The sequence below is a fragment of the Tursiops truncatus genome, chromosome 4, assembly GCF_011762595.2.
Source record: "Tursiops truncatus isolate mTurTru1 chromosome 4, mTurTru1.mat.Y, whole genome shotgun sequence".
Classification (NCBI taxonomy): Eukaryota; Metazoa; Chordata; class Mammalia; order Artiodactyla; family Delphinidae; genus Tursiops; species Tursiops truncatus.
The window spans coordinates 46,233,588-46,255,357 of record NC_047037.1 but is presented as its reverse complement, the minus strand read 5'-3'; the positions used below and the strand labels follow the sequence as shown (position 1 = coordinate 46,255,357).

Here is a 21,770-nt window from a genome sequence, read left to right as displayed (position 1 = left end):
AATGACTAATATTTATTCTGAGCCTATTACATTCTGAACACACCTGTTTCAGTGCCTTACATGCATTATCTCATTTTATCTTCATAACACTTCATAAAGTAAGTAGTATTTATAACCCTATTTTATGGATTACCCCACAGAGATAAATTCAAGGGGATCTAGTAGCTTACCCAAGTGGTAAAGATTTGTACCTAGGCCTGTCTGACTCCAAAGCCTAGTTTCTTTAGTTTGGATATAAAATAATTTCAAACTGTCTGCATTTCTCAACAAAGTCTGATTCAGTATTTGTGTAGATCCATGTTCGTATTCAGAGCGTAGATTTAGAAGGCATGGAATTAAAGAAATGGGAGAGATTTTAGAAACCATCTAGTCTGACCTATTCATTTACAGTTAAAATGTAGGTCTTGAAATTAGGGATAAAAGTACAGATTGAATGAAAAGCTAGAAAAACAAGGAAAAAAAGATGAATAGAGAAAAGGAAGTGAGGAATCTTGAATCACCCACCTTTGTATTCCTAGTACTTCATACAGACCTTGGCAACCAGTGAAAACTCAATATATATTTGGTCAATTGGAATACATTACATGTTATGGATTTTTCTAAACTAGAGTTTCCCAAAGGTCAAGAGAAGACGCATGGGGTATTTTCATTTGTTTAAAGCTTACAGTATATTAAAAATGAACAAGTAACAAAACTGTGACGTATTTTACATGTTCAGTCCTGTTAGTTCATCTTAGTAATTATCCTTAAGTAACTTCATTTGGATATAAAGCCTAAAGTATGGGTTCTAACCAGTGTATGACAATGAAACACTCTGAGATAATATCTCATGCAAGCCTTACAACCACCCTGTTTTCTTGATACATCATTACCTCCAACTACAGACCAACAAAGAGTTTAGGCAACTTCTATCATCTTCACACATTTGAAAGTGATGCAACACTTTAGATTCTATCCCCCTTCAACCTTCAAAAGTCAAAAAAAAAAAGTGCTCATGTAAGATTTTTTAATTAGCAAACACCAAAACACACTATTTTCAGAGGCATTAAATCATTACATCGCCATCGTAGTAAACTGATGAAATTTGAAGAAAAACTTAAAAATTTTCTCCCCTGAAGAGTTCTGAGTTCACTGATTCTAATAAACACATTTAAAGGCATCGTAAAGATCATCCTTTTAGAATACACTTAATAGAAATAGTACTAAACAATGTGGATGCTTAGTTTCCTCATGTGTTGATATATGTTAGATTTTGCAGGAATTAGATTTGATATGATCGCCTTATTATGTAAAACCATGGAAAACATTTAATTAAAACTTAATTAAAATCTCCATGATGCTTCAACCCCATGGAGTCCATTTTTCAACAGCAAGCAACAAAGAAAGCCTTCAGGACAAATGATTTTTGAAAAATGGTGTATAGGTACTCACTTTTCTCAGTACCTATACCTTTCTAACAGATCTTGCATCTTCTCAATTTTTTTTTCATTTCCATCAACCTGTAAAGTGACAGATTTGTACTAAAACCGGTGATCATCAATTCTAAACAGGTATATACGTTTAGATCAGTTACTGATGCTTCATTTCTTCTAGAGGTTTTACATATAATTTCAAAACACATGAGAAAATTCATACAGTATTATGTTTGCCACATAGTGTGCTCCTGACAGGAGTTCATTTAATGAAATTAATAAGTATTCGATAGGTATCGATTAAAAATACTAAGGCTCTGCTACAATTTTTTCTAAAATATTTATGGCAAAATATGTGAACTATTAGTTGTCACCATGATTGAATTTTATTTATTCATTATTAAATTATTCATTCATTATTCAATTGTTTATATAGAAATACTTTGTGTAATAGATATGCTATAGTAAGAACTGGTCTACTGGAGAAGAAAATACTTAAATGTGACCTTGTTCTCTAACTCCTAAGAAGATAGTCCAGTCTTCCCATATAGTTTTAACCTACATCATAAAACAAGAGGTCATAACAAAAGCATTCTTACTCAGCAATAAAGAGGAACCAACTGTCAATATATGCAACATCATGGACGAACCTCAAAAATGAGGAAAAGAGCCAGGTACAACAGAGGGCATACTTTATGATGCCATTTATATGAAGTTCTGGGACAGGCAAAACGAGGTTGTGGTCAAAGATATCAGAACAACAGTTGCCTGGGTTGTGGTGGAGGTTCGATTCAGAGAATGAAGGAAAGTAGCAGGAAAAACCCTATGGTGATGGGATTGTTCTGTATTTTGATGGGGGTGTGGGTTACACAGGTATGTGCAATTTTTAAAACATTCAACTGCATACTTACTATCTGTGCATTTTACTGTTTGAAAATTATACTTCAAGTTTTAAAAAGTAAATATGTACCAGACATAATTCATCTTAAGAAGATTAGTCCTCCTACTCTGATGTTCCTGTAGCTCAGAGTTTTTGGAACTCCTCCTTTGGAATTGCATTCAGAGGCTACAATACATTTCTTTGACATCAATGGCAGCGAATCTCATAAAAATGGAATGAACTTTCAGAAACAGCCAGCATCATTCAGGGTCAAGTCTGTTCACTACAAGTGATTAAGCTGGAAAAGAACATTTTTGTTTGTCACACTGGAATACTGATTAATTTAATGAGGCTGATTTCTCTCACAGAAACACAAATATAGACATAAACAGTTACTCTTAACCAACTGGCACAGTAAATTCAATTTAAGCATTCCAAAAACTTTTGGGTGAAATGTGGAATCCTTGAAATAAGTGTCAAAGCCTCCCTAATTCACTACTTTTAAGAGAGCAACTTGAATCTCATGCAGAAGGGATGATAGAGTATAATTGCCCTGATAAGTTAATCACACATATTTTGTGATACCAAGAAAGAAATACCTCACATCTTTTTTTCATTATATAATATCTGAAAGACACAGATATTCTCAAATAAGGGTAAGCTGGGATGAAGTGAGAGAGTGGCACTGACATATATACACTAACAAATGTAAAATAGATAGCTAGTGGGAAGCAGCCACATAGCACAGGGAGATCATCTTGGTGCTTTATGACCACCTAGAGGGGTGGGATAGGGAGAGTGGGAGTGAGATTCAAGAGGGAGGACATATGGGGATATATGTATATGTATAGCTGATTCACTTTGTTATACAGCAGAAACCATTGTAAAGCAATTATACTCCAAAAAAGCTGTTAAAAAATTATGCTTAATTTAATCCCTACTAACAGGGAAGAGGTCTTCTCTCCCTATTAAATTTTATTTACTGTCTAATATAACACAGTATATAACACATTGATCATATCTGCCCCAGGTTACTCCTCCCCAATAAGACTGTAACAGGATAGAATGAATCTAACCCTCTACTATCATACCTTATTTTATTCTATTATTGGGATGGAGAGCACAGATTCTCATAATACAAAACACCCATTAAGAAAATAAAAAAGCAACTGCCCAAATGACCATAGCACAGTCCTGGAAGAGAACTGGGCATTTAAATTTGAACAGGTTATATACAATAATTTTTTTGCTAAGTAGATCTGTGAAACTTGAATTTATTCTCTTATGATATAAAAAAATTTTTTTTGGCCCAAAAGAATGCCAAATTGAAAAAGTTAGTTTTGTGGAATAAGCAATATATTTGAAATTCTAGTTCTTTATCAGATGCAGAGAAACCCAAGACAGGCTTATCATTTCTCTATTTTAAATATGAAAGGTTTGAACTAGACATCCTTCAAAGTCCCTGCCTACACTGTCAGAATATTTTCCTATGAATCTATTTGATGTGAGATAGTAACCCGAAACCAATTAAAATTGTTGCAATTACTGTCTTAAGTTAGTGACACACAATGTGACTAACTAAGTAAATGAAATATAGGTGCATAATCTTGATTTCCCCCTTCACAAAAATCACAAGTTTCTGCACAGGTAACTTAATAGAGTAGGTAAATGTACTCTAGGGATTTCAAAAGAACTTAAGGATAAATCTGTTACATAGATACTATATCTGATATTTAAGACTTATGTAGCATTTCACAATCATTAAACACACTACTAATAGCTTTATTAGATGTTAATCAACAATGTTGCCTGGAACAGTAGGTTTTTTTTGTTTTAAACTCCTTGCCTAAGAATGCAAATGCATCAAGTACTGATATAAAGATCAGAATTCTGAATTGTTGGTCTTCTTCTGTTCAATCCTGTTCCAATTTTATTTTCAAAGAGAGTTCTACATTCCAAGCTGCTCATCTCCCAGTGACTACAGATGATCCTTGTTCATATTTCTATAGAAAGCCATCTCAGAAAGATGAAAATTTATACTATTTTTACAACCTTTCAGGGAGAGTCCGCAAACTGCCTTAATAATTCATTCTAAAATGTAACCACTCTCATTGTCAGGAAATTATCTTTTATGTCAAACATAAATTATGTCATCCAACTGCCTCCTCTTGGTAGAGTTAAACAATTCCAGATCGCTTTTCCTATGGGTCTTCTTTTCTAATACCTCCTGGATTAGCATCCTATTTTAATCTTTGTGATTACTCTTCAAGATTTTTAAGCCCCTCTTAAGACCATACTCCGTATTCTAATGTGCGCCTAGCCCAGGGGTTGGCAAACTACAACCCTTAGGCCAAATTTGCCTGTTTTTGTAAATAAAGTTTTATTGGAAAACAGACATGATCATTCACTTATGTATTTATGTGTTATCTAAGGTGGCTTATGTGCTTACAACAGAGACTGTATAGCCTACAAAGCCAAAAATGTTTACTCTCTGTCCCTTTACGGAAATATTTGTGGACCCCTGACGTAGTCAGTGAAGTTATTTAAAATGCACAATTACTTCAGGTTTCATCTTATATATGAACAAACAGGGCCTGAAAAGTTTTATCACACCCTGTCCAACTTTTTCAGACCCTCTCTCTCTATTCGAATTTGTGATCTATTAAGCCTGACCTAGCATAACATCTTAAAATATTGGTGGATGGCAAATGCTTAAGAGTGTCAGATAAGATGAGCAATACAAGTTAGTGAGCAGTTTCCAGCATCTACCCCAAGCAGGGGAACACTTTTCAGTAAAAAGTGTTAAATCTTCCCCCATAATCGGGGCACACATTGGAACACAGAGGACTTCAGAATTCTCTCAGTAAAGGCACACTGAGACATGTCTGCCTGACATTAGCCACCTCTCTATGACCTGTTCTCCTTCTCCAGCTCAAGAGTGTATTGTGAGGACACCATAGCAAATGCTTCCAGGGGCAGGACGCCCATATAATTGAGTGCAGCAGGCTGGTGTTAGACTGTAGAGCATGGAGGATACTGTAGAGGACCGGAGTACATGCATCTGTCCAGACATGTTAGCACTGACCTTCTCCAAACTACTGCTGGGCTGTAACATGGGCCCAGAGCAGGCAGGTCTTTGAATTTTTCAAGGGAACCTGAAAATCAAGATTCAAATTTCTTAATACACCGTGAGGGCCAACACTGTAATGGCTAAAAATCCTCACCTGTGTCCACTTAGATTGCAAAATTCTTTAAGACACCCTGGTTGATTGAGATACATCTATTGAGGAGCCTTGACCTTAATTAAAACTCTTATTTTAGAAAAGAAGGAACTGAAGATTAGAAAAGTTAAATTATTGGTCTACAACTGCATTGAGTATAACTAATCTAGGGCTATAACTGTGGTCGAGTGCTACTTTCAACATACCAGTCCACAAATACCTCTTAATTTAGAGGAATTCAAGGAACCCACTAAGAATCTGATAAAAGCTATAGACCCTATGAGAGAAAAATATACATAACTGTAAATTCACAAAAAAACTGGCTTATAATTTAAAGGATTTCATACACTCATGAAGCTTATCCTTGTCCATCCTCAGGGAGCCATAGTCACCAGGCTCGTATTTTTCAAATCTTCAATATGAAGAATTCATAATCTTCCAATTATGCCACATAAAAAAATAATCAAAAGTCTTTATAACTTTCTAGATAGATTTCATTTACTACTTCTGCTCACTGACATGATCGTTATGTCACCTCATTATACAAGAACAAATATTTCAAATAGAACAAGTTCACAAACTCATAACATTGGTTATATAACATTCTTTGTTATGATTTTAAATGGTCAGAACTTTTGTTCAAATAAATATAGTCTCTTTTAGGATAAATTATCATTTGACTTCAACCATTCTAAAAGATATAGTGAAAAATCTTTCCTTTCTCGGACACATTGATTTGCACTTATTTTCAAAAGCATCTCTCTAACCAGCTCCCTCTGGGCAGGGTGAGCATCTTCCTCTGGATCTCAGAACATCTTGGACACTGCCCTTATTTCCTCGTTTTTGAATTTTTCTTATGTACCTCTATCCTATGAGCCTTTTGAAGAGGGACAGTAACTTATTAAGGTCTGGGCACAATGCCTGCCACATAATAAGCACTCTATTAATGCTGGATGAGTTAACACTGGCCTCTCAAGAGATTTCACTAGGTCCTCCCTTGAAAATATTACATCAAGACAAGAGTAGGGCTTCCCTTGTGGCACAGTGGTTGAGAGTCCACAGAGTGGTTGAGATGCAGGGGACACGGGTTCGTACCGTGGTCCGGGAAGATCCCACATGCTGCGGAGCGGCTGGGCCCGTGAGCCATGGCCGCTGAGCCTGCGCATCCCGAGCCTGTGCTCCGCAACAGGAGAGGCCACAACAGTGAGAGGCCCGCGTACCGCAAAAAAAAAAAAGAGTAGAATTTTGGTATTTTATCTCTTTTATGGCTTCTTATTTTTTATAAAGGAAGGAAATAAGAGGTGAATGATGATTAATTTTGAAAACATCAGTCTATGGAAGGAATAGGGGGAACTATGTTTTAAACCATTTCCAAAGGGGTGTCTGGCAGGACAGAAGTTAATCATGGAAGAAAATTTCTGTTGTCATTATTCAGCCCCAAATTTCCCAATATCTCTTAGGATGGCAAATGGACAGGTAACACACAGATTGCTTTGTCTGAATGTTATATCAGACAAGGGACCCACTTGCATACTTACTCTAAATTTTGCAAATTATCTTACATTATGTAAAATAAGAATATATGTAAATAAATTATTAAAAATAAGAAAATCAAATAAAATGTAGATAAAAGTAGAAAAATACAAACGTTATTCAAACCATGGTATTCTCAGTGTGAGAATAAAAACAACACAGTTTTGTATATTCTCCTGAATTGGTTTCTTAGGAAGTCTATTTTACAAGAGGGCAATTTTACAAAATGATAAGGCTGAGAATTTTAGAGGAAACAATGCATGAATTATTGGCAAATTTAATATAGTTATTATTAAGCATCTATGTTATACAAAGTGTCACGCTACGGGGAATACAAACACAGTGTCTTCCTACCTGAGGGAGGCAGAGAAGTATAGAGACCCACCGAGCCATTTTAAAAGAACTAACATTGGGCAAATCCGAGAGATTTGGGAGACTGGGAGACTCCGAGCATCGAAACAAATAAGCAAGAGTAAAGGATTATAACACACTAAATAAGCATCAGTTAGTCCACCCTACTTATACAAATAAACAAACCAAAAAAAAAGAAAGGAAGTTCCTCCTTACAATAGAAGTCCAACAAATGTAGAAGGAATAATTAAATTAGGAAAATCAGTATTTGGCAAGAATTATCGATAGAAGCTAAAATCAGTAGGTGAAAGTTTGAGAAGCAACAGATTATTTCCATTGCCTCAAAATACTTCCAAACCAAATACTTATTAATTACAAAAGAAAAACAGAGAAAATTTATAGTGGTGAAACTTGGCAGACACCACCTTAGCAAGTAGTCAAAGTTAACATTACCAGGAATGGGCACTGACCTCATGAACTTTCTGAGATGATGCACTGAGAATATGTCATTTAGTAATCCTCCTGCCAAAAGCAAGTAACCTAAATCTATTCATAAGGAAATCTATCAGACAAACCCAAAATGAGGGATATTCTACAATATAATAGCCTATATTTTTCAAAAATATCAGTATCTTACAATACAAAGAAACGCTTTCCAGATTAATGAAGGAGTATTCCATATTACAAAGACGAAAGAGACATGACAACAGAATAGAACACAGGATCAGAGATTTCCTTTTGCTATAATGGACATCTGACCAATTGGTGAAAAATGAATGAGATCTATAGATTATAATATATCCATGTTAATTTCCTGATTTTAATAATTATCCTTGGTTATGTAAAAGAATTTATTTGTTCTTAAGAAATACCCGCTGAAGTGTTTAAAGACATCAGGCATGCAGCCGAATCTAAATAGTTAAGGATATTAAATAAAATATATAAATACATACATATGTGTGTATATACATGCATACATCTGCCTATATTTTAATCAATAGTTCCCTAATATCCTAATCTGATTTGACTAAGAAAAACAAACAGACTTTTTTGTGTACCTACTTTCCTTTTTGTTAGTAATTTGGAGCAGTGGGCAAAGAAAAAGTAGAGCAGTTCAAGAGTAATTCGAAACAAGTTTGGGTCCAGTACTACAGATAATCCTGAGTTACTCTAGGCAGACAGTTAATTTGGTCTGTATCAAATCTTCTTCATTTTCCATTCTAACCCACAACACCTTTTCCACAAGAAAAAAATCTATATACTATATGGATAGATATAGATATATGGATATTTTAAACCAACTTACAAAGGGAAGAACCCTTACCCCTCACCATATCAGTCACTTCAAAAAAAAAAAAAAAAAAAAGCAAGGCAACAAACAATAAAAAACCCAAACTAGCACATACAGGTCATTTTGATAGCAGCTGGCCTCCTCACCCCAGCCCCTATGAACACTGTGGTCTTTCTTTAAGGGAAACTGTCCATTTGGCATAGTCTTGGCAGTAGGACCTCTTTTGTACTGTGGCCTGTCTCTAAAAAGAAGACAGACTCTTCTATTGCACATTCCCTGGAAGCTTATCAGGTACTTGCTTCTGGCAGCTTGAATCATGCACAGACCAGACTTCTACTTATTGACTGCACTTCCTGCTTCCCCCAGAGCTCCCTGGCTTCTGCAAATTTTCCCTCCCAGACTCTGCACCTCTCCCATCAATTTGTGTGCCCTTCTCCTCCCCCAGTAGCGTTCCAGTGAAATCCTTCTGGGCTTAAAATAACCAGCCAGTTTCTGTTGCTTGGAACCAAGAATCCTAACTGACAAAAATTTATTAGAATTTTTAAAAATCTCAAAATAAGTTACTGTTAGCCCTACTAATAGGAACCCAATAGGGGTCTGTTTACATGTGAGCAAATCTCTTTGGGGCACTTGCAAGTGTGGAGAGAAGATTGGCTTCACATTTGGGCATGGCCTTTCTGGCTATTTAGAGATAGGCTTCCATACAGATTAATTCCTATAAGAGGCAATTAAAGCTAAATTCTTTTGATGTGCTGGAAGTTGAGATAAAGATGCAAAACTACCCAACTCTCACTAAATTCGCTAAAACATTTTAATTGAACATGTGGCCGTTTCCAGAGACTGTCCACCTGCTAGAAGCTCTCTTTACCTGGAAAAATGCAATCCCTGCTGGCCACCCACATACTATCTCTAAAATACCATCCTCTAACACTTCCTCCAAAATAAAATTTCTTCCTCTAGGGGCTATTTTTCTGCCACTAAGAAAAGTCTTTGCTTTCACAAAGCGAGTGGATTTCATGCCGAAAACTTTTAGTCTGTTTTTCTTTACAAATGTAGAATGAAAAGTAATTGAAAATGCTGCTAATTAAAAGGAAAGTTATCATTTGCCCTTTAGCTGCAAATAATATCAAAGCTCGTTCAATGATAATGAAGTGCAGTAGTAACTAGCCTGTTGTGATGGTAACCCAGGAACATCACATCAGTTCTTAAAATTCCTAAAACTGTGGTAGGGTCCAAAGGCATTTATTTTACATAGGTTACACAAGCCCTTGTTCATGCTCAGATGTGCAAATGTAGCCGTATCTGTAACTTTGATCCAAATTTATTTAAGTTATAAACCTTTCCAGGGTACTGTTTCATGATAATTATGTTGTGAGAAAAACTGTTCTCTATTTTCATCTATACGTCTGAGGAGTTCACACTTTTTCTAAAGCATGTACATTGCAGTGATTTTTCTTTCCCAAAATGCTAATCTGAGCAAGTCAACTCCTGTGTAATCTTTTAATGATTCACCGCTGCCTACGTGATAAATCCGGGCACCTTGGCCTGATATACAAGTGCCTTGAGAAGCTGTTTGCTGTTAACCTTCGAACGTTGTTCTCCCATTTCCTGTCCTACATTCTTACAGCCCTTCATCCCCAAATCTTTACACTCCGCTCTCTCACTTCTCAGTGTCTTTCAAACTCTCTTTCTGCTGCCTGAATGCCTCTCGTTTCTCACTAACTGTTCAAAGTCCACTCAGAGTCAAGACCGAACTCTTCTTACGTCAAACGGTCCTCAGTGCAGAGGAGAATCAAGTTAAATAATGAAAGTGAAAATTTATCCACAGTAAGCGGTAAGTAAATGAGTGATTATTATTTTTATATGCTATGCATATTATTATATTATTATTTTTATATGCAATGCATATTATTATTATATGCTGTGTGCCAAGCACTGTTCAGACTGGGAATATGACACTGAACAAAACCAACAAAAATCCTCCCTGCTTTCATACAGCATTCTGGTAAGTGACAACCGAAAATATAAAATAAGTAAATTGTAGAGTCTGCTAGTCAGTGGCAAGCGCCAGAGAGAAAAAGAAATTAAGCAGAGTAAGGAGGATGGAGAGTGCTGGGGAAACAGCTGTGATTTTTAAGATAGTCAAGGCACCCTGATGGGAAGGAGGCATTAGATGGGGGAGCCCATCATTCGAATATCTAAGAGAAGAGTGTAGGAGCAACAGAGGTAGATGCAAGTGCCACTGCTCAGCCTGAGGCAGGGACATGCCTGGCTTATGTGAAGAACAGCAATGAGGCCAGTGTGGTCCAAAAGGGGAGAGGAAAGAAAGTCAGCGGAGAGGAGAGTTCAGAGAGAGAAAAAGGGTGGTGGGGGCAGATCACATAGAGTCTCATATGCGGTGGGGCAGTGGGGAGCCACTACAGCGTTTGATCAAAGGAGTAGCAGGCTCTGGCTATGCTTTCACCAGGCTCCCTCCAGCTCCTTTGTAAGAAGAGAAAGGAGAGCAAAGGTGGAAGCAGGGAGCCAGTTAGGAGGCCACTACAATAATCAAAGCAAAAGATGACGGTAGTTTGGATGAGGGTAGTAGCAGTGGAGGTGGAGAAGAGTGATGGGTCTGGACATAATTTGAACATAGAATCAAAAGGATATTTTTCAAAGATTGGGCACGAGATGTAAAAGAAACAGTGAAGTCAAGGCTGCCATCCAGATGTTCGGCCTGAGCAACTGAAAGTTGTCACCATCAAGGAGAAGGGGAAGCCCCCTGGGAGTAGTAAGTTCAGGAGGCAGATAGGGAGCTGAGTTTGGGTCATGTCCAGTCCTCTTTAAAAAACCAGGCGTAGGGGAAATGGGCCTTAAAGATTGTTTCAGTTTGTAAAATTTTGGCGCCTAAGAAAATTCTGAATACCATACATTCCCTACCTTCAAAGAACTTATTACGGGTGTACCATCATTCCCACACTACTAAGAGGCAACAAACTTTAGTTAAAATGATGTAAGAATAAATTAAGAGCTAGTGCTCAATAAATAAAGCACTACGTTGGATATCAAAACATATTGCACAAATAAGTTTTAGGGATGTCTGGGAAGGGAAAATACCGCTAACTTTTATTTAATGACACAAACCTTTTTAGTTAGTTCCTCCACTTATAGACATGAAAAGTAACATTTCAGATTTTTAAAAAATCATTAAGATTCCAATAGAAAATGTGATTCAAATCTGCTCAAAAAAACCTTTTTGGACAATTCTAACATAATTATCATCGAGTAGTGTGATGCCCTGGGGCAACAAAGGGAGCAGAGACACCTTTTGCCAGAATACACTGTAGCCTAGGTGAGGAATAAATGCTAGAATTCAGATATAAATACTTGTACCACAGTATCTATGCTTGTTTACTGCCCCACCAGGTGATTTATACCTGGATTCAAGATGGAACTCCTTGGACAAGCTCAGTCTACTGGGCTGTTGATCAACAAAGCAGTCCTCACCTAAAGAGCCAGGCCTTACAAATACTTATTTGAAAGGCCCACGGTCATTTCTCAAAGGGCAAGCTGTCATACATATATTTTCTGCTTTTCTCAAACTTCTAGGCTTTTAGAGGTTTTTTCAAAACTCTAGGTATATTTTATTCTTAAACATTTAAATTTAAAAATAGTTACACATAAAATAAACAAAGAACTCATGCAATTCAACATCAAACAACCCAATTAAAAAATGGGTAGAAGATCTGAATAGACATTTTTCTAAAGAAAACATAAATATGGCCAGCAGGAACATAAAAGAGCTCAACACCATTAATCAACAGGGAAATGCAAATAAAAACCACAATGAGATATCAACTCACACCTGTTAGGATGGCTGTTGTCAAAAAGATAAGAAATAACAAGTGTTGACAAGGATGTGGAGAAAAGGGAATCTTTGTGCACTGTTGGTGGAAATGTAAATTGGTGCAGCCACTATGGAAAACAGTATAGAGGTTCCAAAAAAAGATTAAAAATAGAACTATTGTATGATACACCTATTCCATTTCTGGGCACTTAATCAAAGAAAACAAAAACATTCAAAAAGATATAAGCAGCCTCATGTTCATTGCAGCATTATTTACAATAACTAAAATATAGAAAAAACCTAAGTGTGCATAAAAAAAATAAAAATAGTTACACATAAAGATTTTAGGGAGTAAAAATTAAGACCACATGCCTATGCATGCACAGTGCCCTATCTACTAAATGCTGTCAGTCCAGGCAGTCATCTAAATGGTGGAAACCAGTTGACTATATAGGGAACCATTATTTTTTATTAAAGCTTTACCTTATAAAGTTTTGAGTTTTAGTGGATTTTATCATATAGATTAATTCATGGATAGACTGACTTCTCCTTTATTATTTTCAACTGCCTAATCCATTTTGCCATCAAATTTCAAAGGCCAAGGCCTAATAAGAGGAAAAAATATGGCTAAGTGCATAAAAATATTCTGATTTATATCCACTTTAAATAAGGACACAAATGTACTCCTTCAGTTGAAATCAACTGTTACCACTTCCTTCTTTCTCATCAAACACACACACACACACACACACACACACACACACACGGAAGCATTTACATCTTGCTGCAGGTTGAATAGATCAGTAAGCATATGGGAAGGCCTTCCTATGAATCTGCTGAAACTGTACCACAACCAATAAAAAATTAAAATACGTGTCCCCCAGGATTGAAAAGCAGAATTAAAGGCTGAAAAGACAACATTATTAATGCAAGGAGTAAAGCACAAAGCCAGGTATGAGGTAGGCCCCTTTTTAATATAAAGTGACATTTCCTATAACCTCTGGATCATGAGTCTACATGTCTGATATAGATAATTTCTTCAGAAATTGAGAATACTTAATTTGTGTGGGATAGCAGTAAATTGGGGTCAAAAATGAGGGTTCCTGTTTGACTCTGAATCATCTCTGCAACATTCCGATTATATTTTCATGCATTGGCCTGTGGTTGGGTATTAATAGGATTTTTTGACAATTATGTGTAAAGGATGCAAAAGTAGCACCCACAGTCTGATGGATGAATATTGTCTCTTCAAACTCCGTCAGTTTTCCTAAACTTGGAAATAGCACAAGATTACTGTGAAGGAAACAGATTCAGGTCAGCAACCCTGAATATAAAAGCTCCACTTGCAATAGATTTGTAATAGTGAGAAAAGCAATTGCCCATGAATTCCTGGTGAACCAAAAGCAATTAGATTTACCAAAAAAAGGAAACTGTTAGAAATAAGTTTTCCACACAAAAAAAATAGCACAGATACTATTCCCATTACTGAAGTACATCAGAACTGATAGTGTTTGTATCAGAATATTCCAAACTTGCTAAAAATAAATGGCATCATTTTTATTCGAGGTGACTAAGAAATAAAGTTGCTGTTTTCAACTTTGTTGATACTGTGACTGGGGCCTTTGGAATGCATTTAAGAGGTGAATTGAAAGTCTGTCAGACAAGGTAGGGTTTAAATCTCTCAGCAAAATGAAATCTAATACTGTTCCTTTGATGCAAGCTGGGAAAGAGAGTGTGAGTAACAGTTTCATCAACCCCCAACTGCTAAATGTATAGCTGAGAGTAGACAGGGGAAGCAGAGCTGCCTGGCAGAGAGGAAGAGAAAGAGAAACCCTGAGTAATATCTGCTGTTACAGAGAGTGCTTTTCTTCTAGGCTTGCAAAACACTTCAAATGACTTCTCTAATTAATCCCTAGAACACTTTATGGATGGTTGGTTGGGGAGAGAGGGGTTATCTTCCTTTAGACCTAAGAAAACAGGAAGAATAAATTCCAGGCTGCTCAAGGTCAGACAGGTAAGAAAGCCAAGGACAGAACTCAGATTTCTGGGTTCTCTCTCCTGCATGTAAACTATCCCAGATCTGAGTTCTATGTTCTTTAGGTATGGGCTTTGAGATGAACCGGGATTACAAATATAACCAAAAACAAGTAAAATCATCCACATAGGGTTTAAGAGGGCCTTTCTTTTGAATCATGCTTTTAAAAAACGAGCAATCCTTTTATTTTAATTATTCTTTTGATTTATTCATCAACACAGTGCAGGACAAATTACCTCAACATTTTTGAACCTCAATCTAGTAACTAAGCTACACGCAAAGGGAGCTGTGATTCAGTCAGCTAATGTTATCACACTGAAAAAAAAAAAGCAAAATGTATTTATTGAATCACATAAAGAAATTAAGAAAATGATTATCAATTATCTTGGCAAGAATTCCTTAATTAATTGCCAGGACTAATAACATGTTATCTTCCCTATTATTAAAACAATGCGACTTCTATTAAAAACTATTCATTAAAGATTCATTCGTTCCTTATTGCCTCCCGCTGTTTCATATCTTATGTAGCTAAAGGGCTGCTTCCTAGAGTATGAAGTACTGCTGTGTGGAGAAGCAGCACCATATAGAATTTACGTTGAGAGACGTTATGCTTCTGAAAGCTCTGTCTAGAGTATCATAAGGATATTACTTATAAAAGCAAACAGAGCTAATATATAGCGGTCTGGTGTGTGTGTGTGTGTGTGTGTGTGTGTGTGTGTGTGTGTGTGTGTGTGTGTGTGTGTGTAAAACCTGTAATACCTTCCAAAAGTAACTGACCTATATTCCTCTCATAGATGTATGGCAGTGGTTCTTAACAGGGGACGATTTTGCTCTCCAGGGCACTTTTGGCAATATTTGGAGACAGTTTTGGTCTTCACAGCCAGGGGAGGGTGCTACTGGCATTCGATGCATAGGAACCAGGGATGTTGCTAAACATCCTACAAGACACAGGAGAGCAGGACAGTCCCCCACAACAAAAAATCATCTGGCCCCAAAATGTCAATAGTGCTTCTCTTGAGAAACCCTGATTTAGAGGGAAAATATTGAATTTCTGCTGCCAGTAGCCACTGTTGCTCTTAGCCAGCTCTGTCATAGCTGTGACAGAATTTAAGTTGGGACTTAGACATTGCTACTAAGATAATTAGAACCTAAGGATTCTTTTCTACATTTCTCCCATACATGAGCCGAATAAGGCTCATGGAGTTATTAGCTAACTAAGGATTTCTGTAATTGTCACAATGCCTCTACCCTCAAACTCTCCCCCAACTCACCCCTCATGTTAAGAATGGCTAACGTTTTATTAAGTTAGAAAGAATAAGATCCTGTGTCTCTGACATATTTGAATTGAAGCCAAGGAGACAAAACCAAACCTTAGTCTGCAACCTCCCTTGGGAAATCTTTGTTCATTTTAATACTTGTTCAGTCAGCTGTCTGCCTGAATGACAAGGTTTTTATCTCTAATGTGAGTGGCTTTGAAGGCTACTTGCATTATCCGTTCCTCAGCAATTGCTGCCAAAACCACAACACTGCAAGCTGATAATTAAATCCAGCTGCCTCTACTATGAATTCAATCATATCAACATTAGCAGCAATCTTAGTGGTTGTTGGTGGGTTTCTTTTCCCAGTTCTAGACAACATAATTAACTTCACTAGCCTTCTTAGATTAAACAAAACTCAGAGCTAAAGAATACTATGAATTAAACTACTATAAATACTACCCACGCAAAAGAATGCAGTTGGATCGTGAGGATACCGAATTGGTGCTAATGCATTGCTTACTTGTGTCGAGCCATTTGATCTAATACACATTATGTTCAATCTGTAGATGTAGTTTCAGATTTCACTTGCAAAATCTCATGTTATCTGACCATTTACCACTCATGAAAAATTAACTCCAGAATATGTAAACAGGACATAGTTCACAATGCAAAAAAGTCATCTTGTCAAACACTGAAATGTACATACTAAAACAATATCAAAGTGCTCTCACATCATCTGAACTAACAATTCAAAAGAAATATGTTCTAAGTGACTTTAAAATAATCTGTCACAGTTCAAGTATTTCAAAACCATCTGATTTTTAAATTGTGATGGTACAAGAGTACCCCAAAAGTACTTTAATATAATCCTTTTAATTAGTATTTGACATACTAATTATTAGTATTATTAGCGAGGAAGTGAAATTTTTCTGTACTAAGTAATATGTTTACTTGCACAAGTGCAACAACAGTTGCTTTATTTCTATGACTAAAAGTTTTAAAATAAAAATAGAGACAAATAAATATGACTACAACCTTGTTATAAGTATGGTTTATTCAACAATTAGTGAATGCATTAATTTGCTATTGCTGCTATAATAAATCACCACAAACAGTGGCTTAAAACAGTTCAAATTTATGATCTTATAGATCTGTAGGTCAGAAATCCTACATGGGTCTCACTGGGCTAGAGTGATGTTGTCCGCAGGGTGGGGCTCCTTCTGGGGGCTCTAAAGGAAAATTTGTTCCTTTGCTTTCTCCAGCTTCTAGAGACCACCTGGATTCCTTGGCTTGTGGCCCCTTCCCTCCATTTTCAAAGCCAGCAGCACAGCGGCTTCATATTGTTCCCTCTGACCACAGCTGGGAAAAGTTCTCCACTTGTAAAGATTCTTGTGATTAGATCACACCCACCTAGACAGTCCAGGATAACCTCCCCATCTCAAAGTCCTTAACCTTAATTACATTTGCACAGTCCCGTTTACCACTTAAGGTAACATATTCACAGGTTCTAGAGATTAGGAAGTAATCATTTTGGGGGAGCCATTACTCTGCCTACCACAGTGGCTGTTTACTGAATTTTTACATTAAAAAAATTCTCAAAATCAAAGGCATATGTCCCTTGATATAAAAATATTTACCTTTTTGCTCTTAACCACATATTAGGAAAGAAAGAAGTATCTTTCCTGGGAAATATCGGCAATGTTATTTAAAATACTTTCAGCACAATTGAAAATAATTTAATGTCATATAAGAAAGTGACAGAGAGAAACAGTTCATGGTCATCAGGTTGACCTACATCAGTCCCACACCACTGTCTGCTTCACATTCTTCTGCCATCATGGGTATTGTGAGTCCTAAGGATTTAGTGGCATAAACAGAATGTCACCAGCCTTAAAATACTCGATGACAAACTTTATATCTAATGATCATTCTCTTACCTATTTGGGGATATCCTATGACTTTACAAGTTGCTTTTCATATTTCTTCACCCTCTGAAATGTATATGATTTGTTACTGTGTATATGTCATCAAGGTATGTAGATAGTGCTGCTTTCTTTAGATGCCATTCCATGGGAGGGGCCTTTGTCTGTTCTGCCTACTCTGGACTCAGGGCCCTTAACTATGAATATCAGGTTTTGATCCATCAGTGAACATATTTCTCCTTAGTAATTCCCAAAAGAGCTTTGTAAGAACAGACTGACTGAAAATAACCAAATCAATACTAGGTGATGGACAATCAACACTACTTAAGTGGAACATACACCCACAATCATTAAAAATTATTCAAATATAAACCATAATGAGGCTCAATCAACAAACATTCACTGAGTGCTTCCTAGGTGCAAGGTAGTATTCTAGGCACTAGGGTGTGAACAGTGAACACAACAGACAAAAATTCTATCCTTAAAGAAGTTTCCATCTGGTGGGTTAAACGGTCAATAAACAAGGTACAGGGGGCTTCCCTGGTGGCGCAGTGGTTGAGAGTCGGCCTGCTGATGCAGGGCACGCGGGTTCGTGCCCCGGTCCGGGAAGATCCCACATGCCGTGGAGCGGCTGGGCCCGTGAGCCATGGCCACTGAGCCTGTGCGTCCGGAGCCTGTGCTCCGCAACGGGAGAGGCCACAACAGTGAGAGGCCCGCGTACCGCAAATAAATAAATAAATAAATAAATAAATAAATAAATAAACAAGGTATACAGTATATTAGACAGTGTTAAATGCTAACGAGAAAAATGAAGTTGAGCAGGAGACAGGAAGTGAACACGAGTGGGAGGTGAAATTTTAGATAGGAAGGCCAGGGAAGGCCTCCCAGAGAAACTACCAGAGTTCATTGTGGAATGACAGCCTCACTTCATTAAGGAGGACAAGTGCAGGGAAAACACTTGAGCCCGGAATCTGCTCTGATCCCTATTCACCTATTGACATTTGGTCAGTTATTACCTGCTGGTGCTCTTCTGAATCCCCATATTGGAACAAGTCCTGTGTTCATATTGGTTCCTTCATGTCAGGGTGATTTGTATCACCAGTCCTGAAACTTCTCCCTCCATACTAACAGTTTTTCAAAGCTGAGGCTTTAAAGTCCATGCATCTCAGTAATTTTGGCTATTTCTATACCTATTTACCAAAACTTAGATACATACGAGTATAGGCATTTTAAGGAGACACACCTCTCTTCCACTGCACAGGCTCCAAAATATGGACAGTCTTTTAAATTTCCTTTCTTGGCAATGGGAGGGTTGTGTTTTAACAACATGGTGCACAGCACGTTCACTCTAAATCATAGGAATAGCCCCGTTTTTGAATGGCAGCACATGCTATAGAGCTGGTGCTCTGGAAATATTTGTTGAGTATGCAACCTCTCATGTATCAGGTGTTTTGCACACAACATAATTCTCATTTTAATCGTACAAGGTGGAATTTACAGTCCCCATTTTATACGAGACAAAACAGGCTGAGAAAGGTTAAGTCACCTCCCTAAGGTTACACAGGTGATAAGCACGAAGACAGGCACTCAGGGAAACTGAATCTCCCTCCCCAGCAGGGCGCATCTGGGGCTGACAGCTCCATCCCACCCCCCAACCCATCCTCCGCCGCCCCACCCCTACCAAAGGATTGTCACAGTACTTCTTACTCAGTCACAAGTAGCTGTGGGATTAAATCACGCCCCCCTGCCTTCCTGGGTATTTTTTTGTGATCTAACTGATAATCTATACTAGATTTGAATGTAAAATGGTAGTACATTAAGATGGAAAGTAAAATGGGTGTTACTTGGAATTCTTTGAGAATGAACCATTCTAGGTTAAAAAAAAGATTTCTAAATAGGTAAGTCTAAGCTTTCATACCTTAAATATAATTTTAATAGAAATACTTCTAAAATATACCATGAATTGTGCTTCTTACATATAAGACACAGAGTGAACATTAGGTAATACCTTCTTCACTACTCAGGATCATCACTGGGTCATTAATAATTCACTCTATGCAATATGTACTTGTAGATATAGATATACATGCAGTTGGTTGTCCTATGAAGACAATCGGGTCTAGAAAAAGGCCACTCAATCAGGTGACTCTATGACAGACTTGTCCCTTTCACAAAAGGGCAAACAAAGAATGTGGCTGGCTGCCAGACATTGTAGCACAGCTACCCTTCTGCCAAATCAGTGATGATGGCAATGAGATGACAATGATGATGATGATGGCGGCATTTATTGGGCGTTTGCTACATGTCAGGAACAGTATCAAGTAATTTATATAGGTTCTTGCATCTACTCATTCAGTAATTCTGTCAGGTAAGAACTGTTTCTCTTTTTCCATGTTATGGATGAAGACACTAAGGTCAAGAGGATAAATAACTCTTCCCAAGTCACCGACTGGAAACCTGCAGAACTCACTAAAAACTCATACAGTCTAATTTCAGGACACTGTTTTAACCACGTGACTCTATTGCCCCAAATTAAAAGATGAAGCAGTCTTTATACGGATGCTCACCTTACAGAAAGTAACTTGCTTATTCACTGTTGCCTTCTCTTCACCACATTGAGAGGAGCAGAGAATATTAGCTAATGTCGATTAGCTAATGAAGTCAATCAAAGACAAGTCCTCTGGGGCTTGAACTCACCTGAAGAGACAGAGCGTATGAGTGAAGAGCTTGGACTCTGGGGCCAGGCTGCCTCTAACCCAGGCTTTCCTACTTACGAGGTTACTATGTGACCTTGGGCAAGCTACATAACCACTCTGCACTTCAGGTTGAAGAAGCAATAATGAGTATTTATTGATACTTCACTGAGACGTGGCAAAGATCGAATATGCAGTTTACATGGAAAGTGTTTTAAACAACGCCTGGCAAATATTAAGAGTTCAATATATCAGTTATTAGTGTCTCATCTGCACTAATGAGGAAGAAGACCCTCTGTCATTTAAAAAGCTCATGCCAGGGGCTTCCCTGGTGGCGCAGTGGTTGAGAATCTGCCTGCCAATGCAGGGGACACAGGTTCAAGCCCTGGTCTGGGAGGATCCCACATGCCGCGGAGCAACTAAGCCCGTGAGCCACAACTACTGAGCCTGCGCATCTGGAGCCTGTGCTCCGCAACGAGAGGCCACGACAGTGAGAGGCCCGCGCACCGCGATGAAGAGTGGCCCCCGCTTGCCACAACTAAAGAAAGCCCTCGCATAGAAACGAAGACCCAACACAGCCAATAAATAAATAAATAAATAAATTTAAAAAGAAGGCTCAACATTTAAAAAAAAGCTCATGCCATAATATTGTGGGGATAGTTTTCTCCATCAAATTCAGCAACTGGAAAATTCCAGCAGCACAGAAGGAAATCAGAGTACACCTTTACTGGGATTCCAGCAAGCTGAGATCAAGTCTTCTCTGTCACTAACTGGAATCATAGCCAGCACTCAAATGTGCCTCTTCCGGAAACCTGTAGATGTCTTAACATTCAACAAATGAGCATGTGTCTCCGTTGGTTAGTCTGTTCTCAGCATTTTGTAATGTCATGCCCATTGTTCAGAATAGTTAATGAAATACACATTCTAGATCATTTCAGTTTGGTGCTAAAACTTTTACTTCAACTGTTTATAAAAACTTTACTAAAATTGGGTACATCATTTTCTTCAGCGAAGATACACTCACAAATAAACCATGAACTTTAAAGTGTCAAGTATATACTGTGAGGAGAGCAAAGACATGGAAGACATGATCTCAGGCTTAAAGAGTTTATATCCAGTTGGAAGGACAAGACTCAGACCACAAATAATCTACAGACTACAGAAGGGGGGAAGTGCCAAATAACTGACAGACAGGAAATGCTATAGGATTTGAGAGGGCAGAAAAATAATAGTGAGTTGATGAAACTGAAGTGAATTCCATAGAAAAATTGGGACTAAGGCCTGAAACTCTTACAACTTACAAACTTGCACTCATTCCCTAATCCCAAAATGCAATTTCTTTTTAAT

General features: G+C 37.5%; 1 long non-coding RNA gene across 1 annotated transcript in view; it reads left to right on the top strand.

Annotated features, from left to right (window-relative positions):
* The first annotated feature begins 10,278 nt into the window (after nucleotides 1-10,278).
* LOC141278550 (uncharacterized) overlaps nucleotides 10,279-21,770 on the top strand; it is a 36,311-nt gene continuing 24,819 nt past the window's right edge. Inside the window, exon 1 of the long non-coding RNA XR_012331375.1 lies at nucleotides 10,279-10,522. This is a non-coding gene — a long non-coding RNA (uncharacterized lncRNA). The remainder of the gene's footprint in view (nucleotides 10,523-21,770) is intronic.